The sequence below is a fragment of the Dermacentor andersoni genome, chromosome 2 (assembly GCF_023375885.2).
Source record: "Dermacentor andersoni chromosome 2, qqDerAnde1_hic_scaffold, whole genome shotgun sequence".
In the NCBI taxonomy this organism is placed as follows: Eukaryota; Metazoa; Arthropoda; class Arachnida; order Ixodida; family Ixodidae; genus Dermacentor; species Dermacentor andersoni.
Window position 1 is genome coordinate 60,856,653 of NC_092815.1, and position 15,462 is coordinate 60,872,114.

At 45.3% G+C, this 15,462-nt stretch overlaps 1 long non-coding RNA gene across 4 annotated transcripts in view; it reads left to right on the forward strand.

Moving 5' to 3' along the window:
* Positions 1 to 15,462, forward strand: part of LOC129387701 (uncharacterized) — a 155,220-nt gene that overhangs the window by 126,139 nt on the left and 13,619 nt on the right. For all 4 annotated transcript variants that reach the window (XR_011892518.1, XR_008614879.2, XR_008614878.2 and 1 more), the window contains one exon: positions 12,684 to 12,754. This is a non-coding gene — a long non-coding RNA (uncharacterized lncRNA). The remainder of the gene's footprint in view (positions 1 to 12,683; positions 12,755 to 15,462) is intronic.

Genomic DNA, 15,462 nt, shown 5'->3' on the forward strand with positions numbered 1-15,462 from the left:
TGAGAGTAATCCAACTCAAAAAGTAAGATTGAACTTCATTCCCTGGTTCATAAAAAAAAGCATTCTGTTAGCATCAGTAAAAAGAATCCTCGTGTAAGCTAACGAATTGTTAATATGCCTGGCAAATAAAATATTCGAGTGTTAATCTCTTTTATGGTTGGTCGGGAAGCGACAAAATGACAGTGCGGTATACAGCAGTCGAAATTTTAACACAGTCAGAAGCTGCTTAAACATTTGCCATTCAAACCGCATTGAAGTTTAGAGCACGGTCATGAACCGCTCTGAGGTTGCATTGTCGCGAGCTTTAATGAAGCACAGCCATTTCTTAGAGAATAGGGCTGCGTTGGAAAGGGTGACGGGTCATCGCAGTTGCTCGCTTCAAACAACAGAGTCGCGGTTCGATATCCCCAACATTTGAAACTCACGACAGTAAAGCCGCTTCGTGTGGAAAGAGATGGTGCCGTGTTGCGACTGCGGGAACCAGGCGGCCGCATTTGACTGTTCTCAGCCTCAGAAGTGACCATCCTCATGCTTCACAATGCCTTGGAAGACTGCAGCATTTCTAGTAAATTGGCCGTCGGAATACCTTCGGGAATGAACTAAGCAGAGAAATGAATAGTCAGTCCTGTGTGCACAGCCTGGAAAGGCTAAATAAACTGGAAGACTGCGGATTTTTCTTTGCGAAGCGTCAAAGATCACTTAACCGAAGAAGGCTATATAAAAAGATACTGACGCCTATAATGTGTTAAGGAGACATAATAATATTAGCCAACAGCTTGTATAAAAGGTTGACAATCTACTATGCCCGAAGGGAAGCTTCGTCAGCAGAGCGGACGCAGATTATTGAATTTATGCTTCCGGCAATGTACGTTAAGGGCTCACTCCCCGGGTCATCTTGATGTCCACCGGTTTTTGTCACTGGAAACGGAAACTGAATTGCCGGAATTTCGTTAAGGAACTTAAAACAAGTTGTAGTGCCACGTAAGGATTGAAACTGGGGACCCACAGATGGCGAGTCTCCGATTCCAACTCTCCGAGTTGATTTCATTCTTTGCTGCATGCACGGAACAGGAAATGGTACAAGCGCTGTAAAGTTCAAGCACACTCATGGCTTACTCAGGTGCACAAACATATGCACTAAGAAAGACTTCCATTTAGGCTGCGTTTCTTCATCCCCGTGCTCATAATTCAAATGCCGAATTATTCCGAATGCCGAATCCAATGAATCCTTTCGTTTCCAGTTTTGCCTGAAATTGTAACGGTGGCTTGATTCATAATCCGAAATGCACACTTTGTACAGCTCTATGCTTAGAAACCAGCTAAAAGCGATTACACGTCGCACTTCTACGTAATTATGCACAAAAGACGTACGTTGCTGTTCGCGTTTCAATACCGCATTCCCTCGAAATAATTATTTCACTGATTGCAGGGTTTCAGGTAGCTACCATTAGCCGTGGTCTGACGTCTGCGAAAAGCATTCTCAATGTTTCGAAGCGTCATTACGTTAAATTCTGTAGACTTGAGGGAGTTTTCTGATGATTGGAGCATCACCTGCCGATTTTGTTTGGAAATTCTTGCACTTTCTACAAGTTCGTTATTAAAAGCTCACGATATTACTATATCCTTGATGCATGCGTATTGAAGGTGTTTTTTTTTCGTTGTGCACTTACTTATTTCGCATATTGCGGCGGGAGTTTACGAAGCCCGCAGTTCTTGCCAGAGCACACGCTGCATATTATTTTAACGAACAGGTTAGAAACTCGATTCCAACTTTCGTATGACAGAACGAAAGTTCATTCTAGCAGAAATGTGCACACACACACACACACACACACACACACACACGCACACGCACACGCACACGCACACGCACACACGCACACGCACACGCACACGTACACGCACAGCATTTATTTAAGTTCACGCTTTGCACCTGTCACGTGTTTCGGGATATTGCCAGATCTAAAGTGCTGCAAACGTCACACTTCCGTTTTCTGCGTTCATTTCTGAGACGCTGACAGTGAGGTAAAGTGAAAACAGTGCAATGGACAAGGCTTTAAGGACGATCCTGCTTGTTGACACTACGCTGCTGTTCAGTCTGGTGATTTCTTATCAAAACTGCACGCCCATGCAGTACACTGAGCTATGTAAGAATGCTGCAAACTCTCGTGGAAGATTGTTCTTGGAGTAAATATTTAGGCTTGAAACGATAGGTTCCGAGTAAACTAAAGATGCGTGTCTACCAAGCTTTTTTACTTTCAGTAATTCGGGGGATTACATATAGGCGGACACTGTCAAGCTGACCGGAAGGCACTCCAGTATGCAGGCGTACAAACACAAACATACTCACAGGCGCACGAACATGAACTCCAGTGCGTTTTTTTAAAACGGTATGTAGTGCCAATAAAAATGTCCGTGAATGTTTTTACGCTACGCCTAAACAACTTCCAATCTTCAAATAACGTGATGGAATCTATCTGTGTTCTGCACTTTATTCGAATGTTTATCGACAATGTAGGTTTCTATTTCAATTTGTTCTAAAACTGCCAACATAGAAGTGCACCCAGTAGTCAGCCCGTTTAACTGTCCTCACAGGTATCAAAAGTTGAAAGGTAGCATATTAGCTGATTTCTAAAGAAAGCGAATTAGGTATTTTGAAACGTGTTAAGTAGTCAAACTCACCAGAAACCAAACCGTATAGCTCAGTCAGCATTGCCTAGGAAACTAAAGCTAAGTTCTCGCTCCTAGCTATTGCCGGTGTTTGAGTAGTGTTTTTCCACATACCAAAAAATAGAACCGAAAATTAAATCTAGCTGCTCAGTAAAAATGAGATGTGGATGTTTATTGCAAAGTTACGAGGCTGGGAAGCATGGCTATGGAAAAAAATGCGAGGAAAGCCAGGTAACCATTTAATGAACATATAGTTTAAAAATTAGAGTGTTTTCGCGTGCCAAAACCAGGATCTGGTTATGAGGCATGTTGTAGTGGGTGCCAACGGAATAATTTTGTCCACAGGGGGTACTTTAGCGTGCAATCTGTGCACTGTAAACGGGCGTTTTTGCAATGCAACCTTTACTTACTTTTTGCAAGAGGGTTCTGTTCTTCAACGTGCGAGAAATGAGAACAGATGGCAAAACAGGCCAGTGCCCAAAATGCACGGCATACCTAATGGTAACCTTTCAGAGCACTGTGTTCTCCACAGCTGCACACTCCCATAACCCATTCTCCATAACCCATTCACCATTTCAATAAAGTTTATCCTATCCTATCCCATCCCTACACCTGGCAAAGCTGGACTGGTCTACTGCAAAAATGCAAAAACTACGCTTTGCACTGGTGGCCCCTCGGGGAGGCCCACATGGAACACATTAACGGATTCAGAAAAATACGACACAGCTCCGTAAACTGGACTACGATGGCGATGACTAGGACTAAATTAAGTTAAAAAATGAAGTATCGCTATCTTAGAGTTTACAAACACTGGTTTAAATATGGCCCACACCACCGGTAAATAGTTCCCGCTCAAAAGCACACTGTGGACGTAAGGCAATACAGAAGCGTGATTCTTCAAGACAAAAGCCTTAAGTGTGGTCGGGTCCAATGGTACAAAAACTATCATCATCAGCAGTGGCTTATAACCCGTAAGCAAGCAGAAATTGCAATGGCTCATCCCTCTGGTAACGCAGAGGCTACACGCACCCATTAAAGTGAAGCGTACAGGGTATACATTCATTGTAATCACGCCTACAATGCACAGAAACGTGACGTATATTCGAATGGTACAAAAAACAACACGTGACCGTCTCAATCGCTCATACCTCGGTAAGAAACGGCTGATACCCCGGTAAGCAAGCAAACAATGCAATGGCTCATACGCCCGTAAGGTTAAGGTTACAAGCGCTCAGCAGAGTGAAGGGATTTTGCACGCATTCATAGAAGTCACCCATACAACACAGAGAACAGCATATGTTTCAATCCTCTGCTGAGAGGATGCAACGTAAAGTCGCAGAGAAACGTCGTTGGGGCGACGCCGCTGTACGAGCGCACGAAGCCGCAGCTGAGCGTCGAAAACGAGCCGAAGACGCCGAACTGTGAAAGCATGAACGCGACGATGCGAGACGGCGCATTATCAAGTGAGCAGCAGGCTTTCACCTCCACGTGTTACGGCAGTGTAACATGCTGGATATATTTTTGTATGTTCAAACTTAGAGGAAAGAACGCTAATGAATAAATAAACAAGAGGCTGAGGCAGTTTGAAACCCAATGACACTTTTATTGTGCTGTCTCTTAGCTATAAATCGCAGTTAGATTAATAGCTACAAGCAATTATAGTATGTCGACGTCAGCCTTGCCAAGGCAAAGTTGCATTCCTCTAGCGCCATTTCTTTCTGTGTATTGCGCCCCCTGTCTGACCGCACCTTTGACTCTCCACGTCCAATATTTCGATCTAGTGCCTTGCACTATTTCTCGACTTAGCCTCACAAGCCTCCCTCCAATACATGGCACAACCACCAATTTTTGTTATTTTAAGCCAGGCAGGAGCGCGAGACAAAGGAAAGGACCCGCTAGTCGTTCGCATGTGGTTTTGTATGCAACCTGTCATTTTTCCAATCCCCCCCCCCCCCCCCCAAGAAAGATATAGAACCGCCATGGCGGGACCATCCCTTTCTTCCCTTTTGCATTTACTTCTTTTTTAACGTAGCACTGTGAACGTTAATGCGGCCCGAGATCAATGCATGATGACCGATTGACAGCACGCCTGCAACGTTGGGCGCTGTGAATACGACAACGCGGCATGCAGGCTTAACAGACTAACCCGGCAGTTTCTTCCACAGGAAAGACTGGATGGGAAGGTACAGCGCAATTGAAGATAACTTGTGGAATGCGAAACTGCTTCTGCACCGTAGTATAATGCATGTTAAAACACTAAACTGAAGTCTACAAAGCTATTCAGGAGCGCATAACTATACGGTACCTCCCACAGCCCGTGAGTTCATCTACCTGGTGTTAAAACTCACAGTTTGACCTACCTTTACCAACCGTAAAAGCCATTGAAAGGTTGTATTGACGATCAACAGTAATTTTCCATACGGAGATAAATGTACTCCCTTCGCAAAACCAGCTAGACTGGACTTAGCATGAAGGCATACATTTTTATGCTTACTAAACCTTGCAACTTTTGCTGAAGTAAATGCTGGCATATCTTTATTTGGCTGAATGGCCATAAACGCCAAGTTATTTTTTTTTTGTCTTCGATATCTGTGCTGAAACCAACACCAACGCAAAGTCAAAGTTGTGATTTTGAGCATACTACCTAAGCTGCGGCAGTTCTCTTCCCTCGTTTAAGTCGTACTGAGTGGTTTGCGCGCTCGTTTTGATGTCTCAGTAAGTTAACGCGGACCTCAAACCTTCTATTGCCGCGATAAGAACTGCTGGGGAACCATTACATATTTGACCTGTTTAGTGTTAGTGGTAAGTTAGTGCGCGTTCCATGTTCAACATCGTTTGCGTTTAAAAGATGAGACGTGTTAGAATAGAAACGACATTTAAAACTTTCATATGTAATTATTATCTGCATACCCACGGGGTAGCTTATAAACCCGGAAGCTCCTCTGGGTGACTTCCTTGCCTTTGATCCCGTTCCTCTCTTTCTCTTCCTGCAAATAGAGACGGGAAACTACATTATGTCTGACCTGCATTGTACGCCCACGTTTCTGTTATGGCCAAGGAAGCTTATTGCGAACACAATGCGCAATAAGTAAAGTAAAAATGTAAATAAAGCAACAAAGAAAACGTAGTATGATCTGGGAGTATTTTAGTTTAAACTTCTGAAGGGACAAACCAGTTTGAACGTTTGAAGTCAGTTCTTTTGTTCGTTTTCGGCTGCTTTGCGAAATAAAGTACGTTGGATTACGAGCGTATGTTGTCGCATAGAAGAGAATAACCAAATTATCCGGGATTTGATGCACGAAATAACTATAGAAAGAGAAATGACAGCGCTATGTGTTGTCTTTATCTTTGTTTACGTTAAATACTATTCATAACGACATATAGGTGGGACGTTCCGCAACATATTTTCGCAACTGGGGAAGAGCTTAAACTGGTAAATCGTGGTCCTTGCTTCTTAGTTATCACGCACGTCTTGCCATTATAAGCAAAAAAAAAAAGGTAGAGGTTCGAGAACAATCCTGAGCAGCTGGTGCTATTTAACCAGCTTTCTAAGCAGTCTGCACAGGCATGCCTTGTTTTTAATACTGCTTCTCTTGGAATGCGACCGCGGGGGCCAGTAACCACACTCACCATGTATTGCGGCTGCATCACAACACTACAGCGGTTGAGCTACGGCAGTGGTTCTCTGGTCAGGCTACTCGCATGCCTACTGGACCTCATGCCTGCTGTGCCTAATTTGTTTATCCCCAATAACACTTCAACAGCAGCCTCCAGCCTTTTGTCGCCCTCCCTACGGCCTGCTTGCTAGCTGCACAAAGGCCCAAATTTTACAGCGAAGCTGTTTATGCGGACCCTGTGCCGTCGTTGTCGGACTTCGCTAAAAGGGGCGGCATGATCTAGCGGGAGAGGAAAAGAAAAGCTCAACAGGGAGAAAGGGGTTGGAGTGACCCCTTTCTCTCCTGTGAGAAGGCTATCTTATAAGCGAATCATTTACGGTTATCACACGGTGCATTTTTGGCGATCGAACCAGATCGGCATCGAATTTATTAACGATTGATTCCACCCTGCTACGAAAGAAACAACTGTTATGCTGGCGGTTTCCGGCCAACGAACAGTGCCCAGCGAGCGAAACGCGGTACTAGGAGCGCGTGGCTGCCGGCACTTCTTGCGCCAGCAGACAGTGCCGGCAGCCACGTCAATCGTCAAACCAGTCCAACTAATAGTCAAAACGATTGCAGCGCCCGCATCCCCTGTGGCGGGCCTTGCACCCAATAGACAAAGCTTTGGGTTAGTGGTTCCGCACATTCCATCCCAGCTACATCTATGGGAAGTCCACGAGTAGTGCGTACTCCTGAGGAAGAAGCCACCTACCGCGAGCGTCAGCGAGAGTTCGCTCGTGAACGGGCTCGTCGTCTTTGAGCCTGCTTTAGGCGCAAAAGAAATGCCCTCCTAAAGCATATTCACCACGCGAAACATAGAAAAGCGAAAATGAGGTTAAAGAATGGTGAAAGAAAAGATTTGCAATATAGACTACCTGCAAAGCTTGACTTGCATGGTGTAACACTCAGTGTAACGAACATAGCTCGCTGCTAGACCATCTTCACGGACTGGAAGGGGCGGTGATTTTTTCTCTTTTCTTTTCTCCTTCAAGCGCACCTTTTTGGCATCATAATTTTCCTCTTTCAACTCTACCTGCGTGAAGCAAATACGTCAGGTGTTGTGTGTGTGATTTCTCTGTCTCGGTCTTTATATAGGCAGTCGTCGGCTGGACCTCTCTCGCTACTTTGCCAAGACAAACAAACAAATGAGCTAACAACGGATACGCATATCAGAAATACATGAAAGTTAAGAAATGTTTTAGCCAATCATTTAGTTCTTTCTTTTGAGAAAGAAAAAGCACAGTAGGAAGGTTGTTTTTGCGTGACTTTCGTCAATTCGGACGCTTTTACCTCTTTATCGCAGCTTGTTTTTTCTCTCAGAAACGTGCCTTTTCGTGTCACCCCGTAAGCATTTTCCCCAATTCGCGCCCAAAACGAATTACAAATGTATATTGTTTGGGTTAACCAACTATATGGTAGGGCGCCAAGAAATTTTACAGGGCCATTTATACTAGGCAGAAACAGGCCTCTGTCTGCTGCGCGGCTCGTTTCTCTAAGGTTTTAGAACAAGCCACCCACTTTTCTACGCCCCGCCCAATGATTCGCGTTGCATCTTTAGTCCTGGCGGCGAAACATTCGCACGTTTCGTTGCCTGCAGGTAAACTTAGATACAGGCGCCTTCAAAATGGGTTCAACTTTGCATCTCGCTGCGTTTGTGCACGCAGTGAATGGCCACCTGGCTTCGTAGGGTGTGGCTTTTCCTTAAGTAATGTTTTTGTCTTCGTATTCTCTCGCTTTGTATTCTCGGGATCATTGTCAACACTGTAAAAGAAACTATGCTCACCAATGTCCCCGGTATAGCATGATCTATTAGAGCTTAAAAAGAAAGGTTACGGCACTAAGCAAACGAGGACACAGTGAGACACAAACGACATATACGGCTGCCGTGTCTCGCTTCGTCCTCGTCTGGTTAGCGCCGTAACCTTTGTTTCGAAGTCATGAACCAAACCACCTAGCTCAGCAACAATTTTGTTAAACTGGCAGAGCTGTTAGGTGTGAATAGCCTTATTGTGTATGCACGCGTCTGAGTGTGCATGTCCTACTTGTGTGTTTGTGCAGTCACTGCGTATTTCATAATTATCACTCAAGACCTCGAACAAAATTTCACGAGCTCAGCAATGCTAACATCCACAGCTTCTCATTAATGTCAGCATTTCTATATTTATTTCCTTTTCTTCTTGAGCATTTTGTGTCCTGCAGACATTTAGCTACCGGCATTTGTCTCTGAAAAGTAAAAAAGGTGGCGAACCTTGCCTTTTTTTTACAACCTCTGTAGTTTAGTTGAATTACCAGAGCAACCTGGGCGAGATGGTAATTGACCTTATTCCTCGCAGTCGGCAACGTAACCCAGACAAAGACGCGCTCGTATCGTTTGGTTCCTTTGACTTTCATCCGTGTTGTGCAGCCCGCCGCTAGGAATATTGTACTTTAGTTGTCTCAGCTGTATTTTATTCGCTGGATTGCTGGAGTCCTAGCTAATCAACACAGTGGTACTGTACATGGAGCGCAAGGTTGAAAATGGGAACGTCTTAGACCATTCACTAGTATATAGGAGAAAGCTGGAAGCACCACTATGTTTCCGAGAAGAATTGAGAAAGTCCACAGTGTCAGCTTGTAAAATCATGCCCTGAAAAGAAACACAAGGTGATGTCGTCGGGGAGAGAACTGATGCTCTTAAAGTTTTACGGGTTCCGCACTTGTTCCCGTGAAACATAATTGACGTAAATGACAGGTGGTTGTTTATTTATAGTTACAAAAAAAAAGAGCTAGAACTGCAATAATATAGAGATGTGTATATATGTGAGCAAAAAAAAGACAAGACGGCTAACTAGACGATATCTCCACTTTTCTCTCCTGTAAAAAAGAAGAGGGAAAGCGGTGCGAATAAGAAGAGAAGAGGAAGAAAAAGGACAAAAAAAAACATCAGTACAGAATAGTCTCTGTGGGCGCAGTCACACAGTCTACAAAGGCGTTGCATAGTCATACACAGTGTAAGGGTCCGACTGATTCATTGTACGTCACACTGTGCAAAGTCACAATTTGTCACAGGGTCGGCTATCCCTTTGATAACGCAGCATCGCATTTATAGCGGCTATAGATGATGTTCAGTGAAATCCAGTTTCCGAGAATATTTATTTCCGGGACTGGGTTCTTGCCGAGTTGGTTTGGCGTGGCTGAGAAAGGGGAGGTGATGGAAAGGGGCGCTGCTCTTGGCGTGTTGAAACGAGGGCGCTCGCAATGAAGGTGCGCAATCGTTTTGTTCCACACGCAGGAGTCACGAAGAGGTCTGCTGGTCGTACTGATTGTAAGGCGGACCATGTGTCATCTAAGCATGAGTCATTGAGTAGGCAGGCGCTGTGCCCCTCTCGGTGGCAGTTGTCAGCTTGCTCCCTCCCTGTTTCCTTTGTGTTTATGTTTCCGTATAATAATAATAATAATAATAATAATAATAATAATAATAATAATTGTTAGGCCGAGAATGACCGACAGTAGTTACCAATTCTGCTCCCTCAGAAAGAACGGGCTAACTCAAGTGTATGACCCGGCTCTGGCTATTCACAGGTCGAGCATGCACAAAACCTTTCGCCAGGCACTGAACCCTTTCTTCCTTTGCCATACGGAAAGACGAACAGACCGCGAAACTGATTGCCCGTTCCCCCCTCCCTTCACATTGCAGCGGCGTCGTATCGACTGCCTTGGCCCCTACCTGCGACTATAGGGCTGAAAGAAGGGTCAGAGCACGTAAGCATCGACAGTGGTGTATCGGAATGCGAGAGCCACGAGTGGAGAAAGGGGAAGGCATGCGGTTACATAACCAGCGCCAGCCGCGAGAATGAGCACCACTTCATCCATACCGGGATGTACTGTTTTCTCTTCTTCTTTTTCTTTTTATTGTATTTAGAACCACAGTAAGGAGCACTCACGGGCAGTCTGGGCTTTAACCAGCCAGTGGTAGAACGGTGAGACTCCACACTACGTACGTCCTACCAGCGTCCTGGACTCGTAACACCCAGCCAGGTGTAGAAGAGTGAGGGCCTGTTCTTTGCACTCTCTGTAAATGTAGATAGTTCGCGCGTGAATACAGTTTGTCATACTTGTTGATCGTTTCCTGCCCGCCACTTCGCCTCCGCCGAGCTGCATCACAGGAAGCTCACCTCTCAACATCACCGGAAAAGAAACCTTACTCTGATCATAAAGGAGTGCATATTTGAACATGTTACTCCAAGCTATGGACGGGTTAGATGGGGCAGTCGCGTCGTGGGAGGTCTGACAGAATAAGGAGCTGTAAATTAGGGTCCAGAGTATGAAGGCCTGAGCTTGTGAAGTCGAATAAATTCCGTTCATCCAATGAAATGTTACGCGCAAGCATGGGGAAAGCTTCTTGGCTGCGTCGGCTCTCAAATGAGGAATGGCAACGCAGTTGAAACCGCCATTAGCAGGTCGGGCAGCTGTGTCCATTTGATTATATTCATGTATGCCATAGGGACTAGGCAACCAATGAAATATTATCTCTTGTCCTTCGTCAACTAGTCGGTGGTGGACTTGTCTGATGTTTGCGACGAGCCGTTTATGTTATCCATAACGTTGTGCGGAGAGTAAACTCTGTAGGGCTGCACTGGAGTCGCGGAAGATTGATCTCGGATTGGCTGGCTCCTACCACCCCATCCGTGAAATGAAGAGCCGCACGGAGGGCTACCACTTCAACATCTGTCGTTGAAGTTACATATGATGTTTTTAGCTGTATTTTGACGGATCTTGCTGAAATAACCACCGCGGCAGCTGAACTTGTGGACGTGACTAAGCCATCGATGTAAACATGTAGGCGCCCACTGTGCACCTCGTGCAAAAGTCGTAATGTGGCCTGCTTGAGGGCAAACAACGGCATAGCTTTTTTCGTGATTGCTAGGTTGTTGAAGCGTATTTCAGGTTTGTTAAGGCACCATTCAAGCAAAGACGGTCGTACTGCAGGCACGTAGTTAGATGGCAACGAAATACGATTGGCAGCAATTATAGGACTGAAGCTTGTGTGTGGCCTTTCTGCAGGTGAAGAAGCAAGATGGTGAGTAGGTAGTCGGCTAATGTGCCGAATATGCGCCCCAAGAGCGTCGGTGGCTATGTGCGTTGATATTGGGGAATCTTGCGCTATGACAATTGTTGCGCAGTAGAAAAACACTTCAGAAGACCGAGACACGTTCATTGAGCTTGAGCTTGTATTTCCTGAAGGGCACGCAGGTTTGTATTGCAGGTGTTTCCTAGCACAGAGAGGCTGTATCTTGCGAAACTGAGAAACAAGGCATTACAAAGCTGCAGCATTCGCAATACTAATCTGCCCCATGAATTTCCGCCAAATATATTGAGGAGGTGTGTTATTATAGTTACCCTCTTCCTAAGGTAAGAAACTAGCGTGCTCCATAATAGGTCGCGGTCGATAATTACACCTATAAAGCAGTGTTTTCATTCGTTTGCAACTGCTTGCCCGTTGACGCTCATTGCAAGGCATCATTACCTTGCACGTGAATACAACAACGCAACATTTCTCCGAAGATTGCTCCAAATTCTGTTTTCGCAAGTGAAACGATGTAAACGTAGCTGCCTTCTGTAGCCTTACTCGTACCTACAGTAGTGTCACTGGAGACGCCCAGGTGCATACGTCATCCGCATAAATCGACATTTGAACTCTGTTGGGCAAACATATGACAAAGCCAACGAGCACTAGGGTAAATGCTGTCGGGCTCAAGGCACTACCTCGCGGCGCTACACTACATGTTTGGTGGCCAGTCGGGGTGCCATCCTTGGTCATCACGTTCTGTCGGTCAAATAACTGCATAGCCACTGAAAAGTGTGGCCACTGATTCCTACAGATATCAGAGTGTTAATAACTGCATAATGCGTTACATTGTCGTAGGTGCCTTTCGTGTCAAGGAGCAATGCCGCAGTGAGTCGTTTCAGATGTTTCTGATGCCGAACAAGCGTGACCAAAGCAATGGCATTATCTATGGAAGAGCGCCAACGCCGACAGCTAGCAATAGCGTCTGGGTACACGTTGTAACTTTCCAGGTACCACGAGGAACCAAACCGTTGCACCAAACCCGTGCCGGATTAGCAACATGTGTCGCTTTTTTTCTGCCGAAGTTTCCATGGCACCGCATAGGTAACGCCGTCAGATCCAGGTGACCAAGAACGCCTGTAAGCCGCCAGCTCGGGTTGAAGCTCCTCCGTTGGAAACATTGGGTCCATACAGGAATTCCGAGACACCAGAGTGAGACATGGTGCCAGTGCGTGTTGCGGATGCAAAGTGGTACGTCTTGAGCAAAATTCCTCAGCGATATCAGTCTCTCGTTGACCTTGTTGCAGATCGAGATATTTGGAAGGAGCACGCTCTTACGGTGGTGCGAGAAGTCCACGCACGGTTCTCCATATCCGAGGTAAGCGCTCACGGGGATCCCACAACTCAAATAATTATTTCTATCTTTGAGACTGTAGTGCATCAATGCAGCGCAGAACCTTGTTTGCGTCCGCCTTGCCTCTCTGAGATCGCGGATGGATTTATTCCGCCTGTATCTTCTTTCATGCGGCCGGCGAATCGCTCGTAGTCGTTGCTGTTCAGTTCCCAATTCACCGTATTCCAGGAAAGGCTGGAAAGCGCTCGTAAACTCTTGTATGGGTTTTGGAATAATGTGTTCTAGACTTCAAGTCTGGAACTACAAAGGTCACTTCAGGAAGAGCATATGTATTTCACTAGAATGACTTCGTTCCTTCACCTCAAAAGGTATGGGCTCAAATGTTTTTTTTTTTTTTTGTGAGTGAGTGAAACAACTTTATTCGGTCCACAATAGACGCGAGTAAACTCAACGTCACCCTGCTAGGGCCCACTCAGGGACCATCAGGTGAAAGCTCACGGCCCTCTGGACTGCCAAGATTTGAGTTAGAAATAATTACTTATTTTACCGTTTTATCACGACAGTGGGCCTTCCTCGAGATTCCTTCCTTATTTGCATCGCCTGAACCTTTAACCTGTTATACATTTGGTTCCGCGTTAAACAGTCAAAAGCAACAGTGAAGACGCGTTTAGCAGACATCCACTCCTAAAGATCGATACCGCGCTGTCTTGCCAAAGGAAGGAGAAAGTAGGAACAAAAAATTACCGGGAGCGCACTTACTATCGAAGTGCTCGTACGAGCCGGAAATCACTTCTAACGGTCTGAAGTATTCTCCAAGATCAAGCAGCCGAAATAACGAGGGCTTTCGTAGAAGAGCTAAACTTTGTCTTTCGAATAAGCAGGAGTCGTAAGTATTTAGCACAACAGAAGAGCCGAAGAAGAATGCAGCGGACAGTACGCTCCTTTCTTTACGACCCGTTCGCCTTCCGGTTCATGCTGCCGAAAATAAACAAACAGCGGCCTCTCTCTAAATGAGAACAAGAAAGACGCAAGCAAACGTCAACTTCGATCTCTCACCTAAAGTGGTTTCGAACGAAGTCACTGGTAACTCCGTTTCTAGAATACCCACGATATAGTTCCTGCATTCGCCAACTATCCGTGTGTCTTTCTTTCTTTCTTTCTTTCTTTCTTTCTTTCTTTCTTTTGTCCACTTTTGCAACGCCGTCAACGTGCCTTTCGCCTTCGTCGATGCCGCAGCGAAGAGCACCTCGTTATTCCTGTGAACTCCTTGCGTTTCCCCTTCAAAGCTGCGGTTGTGCTCTTGCTTTTACAGACGCTGTGGCTGCTTCCAATTTCAGACGGGGTGAAACACTGTCCCTTCAGTGAAAAACAAACGAGGCACTATGCTTTAGTTCTTTTTTCGCGAATTACCCTGTCTGAACAGTGAAGAATAAAAGCGACAAAAATATTAAAAACCGTGGTTCTACAAATAGGACGCCTGTGATTCGCCATATATCAACACGCTTCACAGAGCCTACGCTTATCGGCTACTTCATCGCAATACAACGATGTGCTGCGGGGGGACAACATTAGCTATAATATTTTCGATAGGAATTCTGCACTTTTTACGTATGCATTCCAACATGTCCGTTGGAGCTGCATATTTTTTCTATTTAGTACTTTTAGTGGAGCATGAATATACATTTTGTTGCGCATGGAAAGCCACAAACAAAAGAGACTATTTACACTATATTTGCACTGGAGCCAGACCACCAGGCCCGATACAAGCTAGCGTCAAGAGGCCAGACACCTCATCGTATTTTTCGCGTCGGCTCGTCTCTTGAGCATCTAGTAATGGCATCGTAATACTACCCCTCGGCTCTAAAAAGCGTCGTACCTGTGCTGTCAAAGACCTAAGGTGCCTGGAGCGCTGTAGGACTCAAGTCAGCCGACGTGGACAATGTCACTGGTTGTCAGAGCGAAGCACGTAGTGGGAGTGACTAGAATGATTTTATAAGTGACATCGCTCACTTGGCTCAGCACGCAATATGGGCCTGCGTAACAGGAGAGCAGCTTTTCACAAACGCCAGCTTTACGAGATGGCTACCATAACAACACGAGGGTTCCGGGCGAAAAAACTGAACATCACGGTGACGGAGGCCGTAGCTGTGCTTCTGTTTGTCTTGAGACAACTGCAGTATATATATATATATATATATATATATATATATATATATATATATATATATATATATATATATATATATATATATATATATATATATATATATATATATAATATGCCCTCAGCGTCCAAGATCACAGCAGCAATCAAAGAAGCGAAAAATGCGCTGCAAATGGAGAAATCAAGTCAGTTTCTTATGAAAAAGTAAGGAGGACGGAAAGAGCCTGATCTGGTCAAGACGCACAACCACTCGGATACACGTGTGCCACGATAGTCGTGCTCCCTCTTCTGTCAGGGGCTCAGGCATCCCACAAGAACCACAAAAAGCACACGACAAACATTAATTACACACGTCTTTGTCAGCGTAAATGTTCACAAACAAGGGGCCCTATAACGTAAAACTATTCCAATATGTTTCTATTCCAATTTCCTGACGTCAAATTTACGTAACCACCGACGCAAGCACCAGGCGGTCACCCACAGGGTTGTCTGAACAGACCAATCAAACGCTCTCCTCGATCATAGGAGGTCACTTTTGTTTGCTTGAAAAACGAATAACATTGCCTAC